An 8,323-nucleotide genomic window follows, 5' to 3' on the forward strand; every position below is an offset into this window, starting at 1 on the left:
AAGTTTTTGTTTTAAAATGTTTCCAAACACATCGTCGTTAACCTTTCGCAGCAGTATTTCCTCAGTTTCAAGTCTGGCCTCTTCTATTCCTCTAACAATAATGTTATTGCGCGTTGAACGATTTTCGAGATCGCCGATTCGTTCTGTCATCTGAAGGAATTGATCATCAAGATTTCTCACACAACCTTCAACAGTAACAAGTCGGGTGTTGGTGTCTTCAACGCACTGTAGTTTAGATTCGATTGTTTCCAGTCGTTTCTGGAGAACCGAAATGGCTGTCTCTGAGGTTAACTGCTTCACCTGAATTTCAGAAATTTTAGCAAGGATTTCTTTCTGCGTGTTTAGCATTTCTTTCACCATATCCTCAAGAGGCCCAGGATTCTCTTCAACATCTCGTGATAGATTTACAAATAGGCATGCTGCTGAGAAACATTCACTCGCACAATTTACAAGCGTGTGTGGACACGGCAACACCACTATGCAAGGATAATTACTACGAAAGCCGTATTTTCGGTCACCAACCTGCACAAAAAGCGGAGTGTCAGGCGACATAGCCACGGCGGTGTTGCCGTGTCCACTGAAGAGCGACGAGCCAGAACCATCCTTTAAAGCTGCCAGCCAGACTGTCACGTGACCTCCAGTTGACGTCAATGTGCTCGAACTAGCTGCGCCGTACGATGTATCCACGTGCGGTGGATACGCAGTCTTGATCCATGTTGTATGATCGCAAACGTCTGCAGAAACTACCACCGTAGGTACGTTGTACGCAGGCCCGAGACGATGATAAGCGTTGCTCCCACAGTCCGCAGCAAAAGAAAGGATCCCAAAAAGCACCTGCACAAAAAGCGGAGTGTCAGGCGACATAGCCACGGCGGTGTTGCCGTGCCAACTCCATACGGATGCCAGTGGCATAGGTATTGGAGCCGTCCTAGTTCAACGCTACGGTGACCGCGAACACGTGATCGCATATGCAAGCCGCTCATTAGGTAGGCCCGAGCAGAATTACACTGTCACGGAACAAGAATGCCTCGCGGTAATATTTGCGGTTCAGTGGTTTCGTTCTTAGTTGTATGGACGCCCCTTTGCAGTGGTCACCGACCACCACTCATTGTGTTGGCTTGTGAATCTTCGTGACCCTTGTGGCCGCCTTGCGCGCTGGGCGCTCCGACTGCAAGAATACAGCTTCACCGTCTCTTATAAGAGTGGTCGACGACACGCTAATGCGGACTCTCTCTCGCGTATGCCACTTAGTACTACGGACTGTGACGGCGACGACTTCGATCACCTCGTGGCTCCTGCGTCGCCGCGTTTTCCAGACTTCGACTGCTTCAAAACCGAACAGCGAAAAGACGATAAATTAACACCGCTCTTCACCGCTACGACCGCCTCGACGACAGCAAACCATTTCTGTGTACGTGATGGACTCCTCTATAAGAAGAACTTTTCCAGTACTGGCGCACGTTTTCTCCTAGTGGTGCCGGAGAGCCTTCGCACAGCGATTCTGAGTGCTATGCACGACGACCCTTCGTCTGGCCATCTAGGTTCGGCGAGGACGCTCTACCGGATTCAGGAACGCTTTTATTGGCCTGGAATGCGACAATCTGTTGAGACGTATGTGGCCAGCTGCATGCAGTGTCAGTGCCACAAACGGCCATCTACTGCTCCAGCAGGTCTTCTGCAGCCGATCCCGCCTCCAAGCACGCCTTTCCAACAAGTGGGCGTTGACTTCGTAGGCCCATTTCCAAAATTAGCCAAGTGAAACCGTTGGATAGTTGTTTGCGTCGACTACCTCACAGGCTACTGCGAGACGGCGGCCGTGCCCTCCGCAACTGCCACTGACGTTTCAACATTCCTGCTGCAATATGTGATCCTGCGACATGGTCCGCCTCGCGTGATCATCAGCGACCGTGGACGACAATTCACAGCAGACGTCCTAGAGGAGCTGCTTCGTTTGTGTGATTCCCACTTGCGTCACTCGACACCATACCATCCACAAACAAATGGGCTTACGGAGCGCACCAACCAAACAATTGCAAACATGCTATCTATGTACGTTTCATACGACCACAAGAACTGGGATGACGTACTGCCTTTTATCACGTACGCGTTCAACACCACCAAGCACGAGACCACCGGCTATAGCCCTTTCTTCCTGCTGTACGCACGGCCACCCCGGTACACAATCGACACTGTTTTCGCCTTCTGCAGTCACGAAAATCCCACTGTCGCCGAGACTCTCTGCCTCGCCGAAGAAGCTCGTCGTATTGCTCGTTTGCGCACTTTGGCATCGCAGGACAGATCAAAAGCACGCTACAACATTCGCCACCGTCCGGTAACCTATCGCCCTGGTGATTTAGTCTGGCTGTGGACTCCTGCACGGAAACGCGGGTTATGCCAAAAGCTTTTGGCCACCTACGATGGACCGTTTGTGATTATTAACAGACTCACGGAAGTCACGTATAACATAGCTCGCCTCACGGCGAGTGGTAGAAGAGCTGCCAAGACACAAATGGTCGATGTCGCCCGCTTGAAATTGTTCACGTCAAGACACATAGATTGACTCGCCCGGCGGGCTTCGTCTGCGACGAGAGGAATGTTACGCATGAAGAAAACGAAGACCAGTGAACGTGCTTGCGGTCCCGAGTGGAAGAAGGAAGAAGAGGACGACGCTCAGTTGATAAACCAGCGGACCGCTCTTGCACTCACCTTCGCGCGCAACAATATATATATATATATATATATATATATATATATATATATATATATATATATATATATATATATATATATATATATATATATACATATTGTAAGCATTATTAACGTACTTCGTCGTTTTCATTTGTGCGTCGCCATCATCTTCCCTGTTCTTCGACTTCTTCGCGCGTGAGCTGGGGGCGTTGCCTTTTGTGGAATAAACAGCGCTGGACAACTTGATCGGTCTCGGTATTATAAAGTGGTGGAGGTACGTCAAGATCCCGACGTACTCTCGCGTTCTCGTCCTCCCTGGAGCTCCGTTCTGGTCGCCGCCTGCGCCCAGCTACCCCTACAACAATGGACACTTCCAACCCCGGCCCTTCCGGCGCCTCAAACCCTACCACACAGACGACCCCACCTGCGGCGCCCTCTTGGACTGTGACGAGCCCTCAGCGCGATCCCCCTGTCTTTGCGGGACTCCGCGGTGATGACGTAGACGATTGGATCGACCACTACGACCGCGTGAGTTCTTGCAACAAGTGGAACGACACCCAGAAATTGAGGCACGTCGCCTTCTACTTGACCGGTGTTGCAAAGACGTGGTAGTTCAACCACGAATCCGACATCGCGGATTGGTCATTGTTTACGTCGAAGCTGCGGCAAATCTTTGCTTCTCGTCTGGCCGTGCAGAAGTCGCCAAACAGAAGGTGGGAACACGCCGCCAACTTCCCCAAAAAGTCTTACACCTCATACATAGAGGATGTCTTGGCTCTATGCCGCGGTGCGAATCCTAGCATGACGGAAGCCGAATGCGTTCGCCACATCTTAAAAGGCATTGGGCCTGTCGCGTTCAACGCCTTAATCGTGCAAAATCCGACTTCTGTCCAAGACATCACTTCAACGTGTCAACGCCTCGACGAGCTGCAGTCTATTTGTCTTCCACATGACAGCAGCGATCCTCAGGTTCCTCATTCTCCAGATCTACGTGCTCTTATCCGCACCATCATCCGCGAGGAGCTTCAACTACAAGACCTAAAGCGTCCCCCTGCTGCCTGCGCACCAACCCCCACCTTCGACTTGCGCGAGGTCGTAAAGCAGGAGTTGACAGCGATGACTACACCCCCGACGCATCTTGCTCCGGTAGCGCGCTCCACACCTACCTACGCGGATGTTGTTTCGCTACCCACCCCTACCGTGACTTCCGTGCCTACTGGCGTTTCCTATGACTATTTGGCTTCGATGGGAACCAGAGCACTTGCTGCGCCATCGTACCCTCAGTGGCGTCCACCTCGTCCGGTTTGTTTTTATTGTGGCATACGCGGCCATATATCTCGCTTCTGCCGCCGGCGCCAGCAGGATGAAAGGCGAGGCTATGCTGAGCACGAAAGAGACCGCACTCGCCGTTCAGACGACTACTGTCCCGGACCGCAATCGTTCCCTCAACAGCGTTATCCGTCTCCACCAGCTGCTCCCAATCTGCCTCATAGTTCCCGTTCGGCCAGACGTCGTTCTCCATCCCCTTACCGGCGCTCTACATCACTGCTTCGTCCCACTTCCCATTTTGTCCACCAGCACTCGGAAAACTAACTGTTGCAGTTTTTGGAGGGGAAACTGCTTCTTATCGGTCTTCAAAAATTCCTCCTGTTCGCCCGGCCAACATGCTTTCTGTGACTGTTGAAGGTGTTCCCGCGTCAGCTCTCATCGATACCGGTGCCGCCGTTTCTGTTCTTCGGAGTGATCTGTGTTCCCGGCTCGGTAAAGTAAAAACGCCTTATCTTGGACCTATTTTGCGTGGTGCTAATAATGCATTCATTCACCCTGACGGACAGTGTACCGCTCGTGTTCTCATCGACGGCATACGCCACCACATCGAGTTTATCATCCTTCCAACGTGTATCCATGAACTTATACTTGGTTGGGACTTCCTACATTCTGCTTCAGCCGTCATTTCATGTAGAGAGGAAGTGGTCCACATCACGGATACACAGCTTGAACCTGTTGCGGACTCTTCACTTTCATGCGTGAACTTGGCCATCGCTGCAGACTGCGTCCTGCGTCTTGGTCACGAAGACGTTGTAGCCCTAACATCCAGTCAGATCGCCGACGCAGACGCCCTAGTCGCCCCTTCTTCCCGCTGTACTTCTCGCGGAATTCTCATTGCCACCTGTCTCGTCCGGTTTTCACACGGCCGCGCCCTTCTGTCTGCTTGCAACACGACCCCAGATCCTGTGATGCTGCCCAAAGGGATGACTCTGGCAACCCTCGCCGACACTCAACCTATCTCTCTAGTCATGCTTTGCCCTTCTTCATCACCAGCACCAACCTCAGGTTTGGATGATTCTTTCCCTCCTCCAGCCGTTCTTGGTTCTGACCTAACAGCCGCGCAGTCCGAAGCCTTAATGGTGGTCTTGGCAAAACACAAAGCCTGTTTCGATAGCTGTTCCCCTGTGTTGAGCCAAACTCCTGCGGCTACACACCGCATCGAAACCGATGCTTCCGCTATAATACGACGACGCCCCTATCGTGTATCGCCGTCCGAACGAAAGGCCATTGAACAACAGGTCGCTGACATGCTTGAGCGGAAGATAATACGACCTTCATCTAGCCCATGGGCGGCTCCCGTGGTCCTGGTAAAGAAAAAAGATGGCTCAGTTCGCTTTTGCGTGGATTATCGAGCGCTCAATAAGATCACACGTAAGGACGTATATCCAATACCTTGAATTGACGACGCTTTGGACACACTACAAGGGGCGGAGTATTTCTCCAGCCTTGATCTTCGATCAGGATATTGGCAAATTCCGATGAACGAGACTGACAAAGAAAAGGCCGCATTCGCTACACCGGATGGCCTTTATGAATTTAACGTGATGCCTTTTGGCCTTTGTAATGCTGCTGCCACATTTGAGCGCATGATAGACAACGTACTTCGTGGTCTAAAATGGAAGACATGCCTCTGTTATCTGGACGATATTGTCATCTTTTAGTCTGACTTCAGCCAACATCTTCATCGATTAGACGAAGTTCTCAAGTGCCTTGCGAATGCTGGTCTCCATATCAATAAAAAAATGCAAATTTGCAAGCAAAACAATAAAAGTATTGGGTCACGTCGTCTCAAAAGATGGCATCCAGCCTGACCCCGAAAATATTAGTGCCATATTAGTGCCCCCAGCAACAGAAAGATCTACGTAGTTTCCTCGGCTTGGCGTCATATTTTTGTAGGTTTATACGCAACTTCGCAGCAATAGCAGCTCCTCTACACAAGCTACTGGTTACCGGTGCCTCTTTCACGTGGACTAGCGACTGCGAGTCGGCTTTTCAAGCTCTTAAGCGGCATCTTACTTCCGGACCAGTGCTTCGCCACTTCGATAATCGTGCCCCCACCATACTCCATACTGACGCAAGCGCACAAGGTATTGGCGCAGTACTTATGCAACGTAATACAGCATCTAAAGAGCAAGTCGTAGCATATGCGAGCCGAACACTTTCTCCAGCTGAGCGGAACTACACCATTACACAGAAAGAGTGCCTGGCTATCGTTTGGTCGATTCAGAAATTTCTCCCATACCTTTACGGCCGCCACTTCACCATCGTCACCCACCATCATGCTCTGTGATGGCTATCATCAATGAAAAACATGTCAGGACGCTTAGGACGCTGGATACTCCGCTTGCAGGAATATGACTTCACTATAACGTACAAGTCTGGAAAACACCATCATGATGCAGACGCAGTGTCTCGCTGCCCACTCTCACTCTCTCCAGGCAACGCGCCGTCGTCTTCCCAACCACGTCGTTCCGATGCCACGCCTGACTCTCACCAACTCTCGATAACGCCCCTGGACCAAGTTACGCTTTCATCACGCTCTGATTTCGTCTCGCTTCAGCGGGCCGACTTCTACTGTCGAGCTCTCATGGATCGCCTTAGTGGGTTCGCCGAACCACCCAACAGCCGCTTGCGCGGCCAACTTCGACAATTCCGCCTTCAAGGTGGCGTGCAACACCGCTACGTTTACCACCCAACAGGTCACCGGTGGGTCCCAGTTCTACCTCGCTGCCTTCGTTTGCGGGTATTAGAGGCACTTCACGACGATGTATCGGCTGGCCACTTAGGCTTCCACAAGACTTACGACCGCATAAAGACCCGCTGCTTCTGGCCTGGCCTATCCTCAACGGTGGCCAAATACATTGCCTCTTGTGCGTCATGTCAGCACCGCAAACGCTCGACATCCCCTCCTGCCGGTTTACTAGAACCTCTCCCTTGCCCGGACGCACCCTTTTAATTTGTTGGCATTGATTTATATGGTCCCTTGTCGTTGACACCCTCCGGTCACCGTTGGTTTGTCACTTCGGTCGACCATTTAACAAGATATGCCGAGACTGCCCCTCTGCGATCCGGCACCGCTTCTGAGGTCGCCGACTTTTTCGTGCGCGCCGTCGTCTTGCGCCACGGGGCTCCTCGCGTTCTTCTCAGTGACCGTGGCAAGGCGTTCATCTCACAAGTTCGCGAGGAAGTTCTTGAGCCACTAATACCGTACACAAATCTACTTCTACTTATCATCCGCAAGCCAATGGCCTTACTGAGCGCTTCCACCGTACGCTGTCTGACATGATTTCCATGTACATCCGTCCTGACCACACTGACTGGGATAAAATTCTTCCTTTTGTGACTTTCGCATATAATACTGCTATTCAACGGACTACCGGCTACAGCCCTTTCTTCCTTGTGTATGGACGATCTCCTTCCACCATATTCGACAGAGAACTATTTTTCGCACCTTCTTCGCCTAACGCGTTGCTTCCAGAAAATTTTGCTTCCCGAGTTGCACATTGCCGTCAAATCGCCCGGCAAAGCACAGAAGCTACCCAAGCTGAGCGCAAGCGTTACTGCGAGAACAAACGCCGTGACCTACGTTTTCATCCTGGAGACTATGTCCTGCTTTGGACTCCAGTCCGCACCCCAGGCCTCTGTGAGAAGTTCCTTCCACGCTACATTGGCCCATACACCATTGTGCAGCAAACATCTGCACTGAACTATCTCGTCCGCCCAGTACACTCCGTCACTGACCGGCGCCGCCGGAATGCCGAAATTGTTCACGTCTCGCGGATGAAGCCCTTCACTCCCCGTCTAGATAATCTCTAATCTGTGGCCAGGCTGGCCGCTTCCATGAAGGGGGGAAGTTAGTGCAAGCACTATTAACGTACTTCGTCGTTTTCATTTGTACATAGCCATCATCATCTTCCATGTTCTTCGACTTCTTCGCGCGTGAGCTGGGGCGTTGCCTTTTGTGGAATAAACAGCGCTGGGCAACTTGATCGGTCTCGGTATTATAATATATATATATATATATATATATATATATATATATATATATAACTATATATACCAGAAAAAAAGCAGTTCTGGGTCCGGGTAAATATTCACAGTGAAGTAGACGCGCGTATGAAGCGGTTTATTGACGTTTCGGCCGGGGTCCGGCCTTCATCAGTATTCTGATGAAGGCCGGACCCCGGCCGGAACGTCAATAAACCGCTTCATACGCGCGTCTACTTCACTGTATATATATATATACATATATATATATATATATATATATATATATATATATATATATATGCGTGTGTGTGTG

This window comes from Dermacentor andersoni, chromosome 5, assembly GCF_023375885.2.
Source record: "Dermacentor andersoni chromosome 5, qqDerAnde1_hic_scaffold, whole genome shotgun sequence".
NCBI lineage: Eukaryota > Metazoa > Arthropoda > Arachnida > Ixodida > Ixodidae > Dermacentor > Dermacentor andersoni.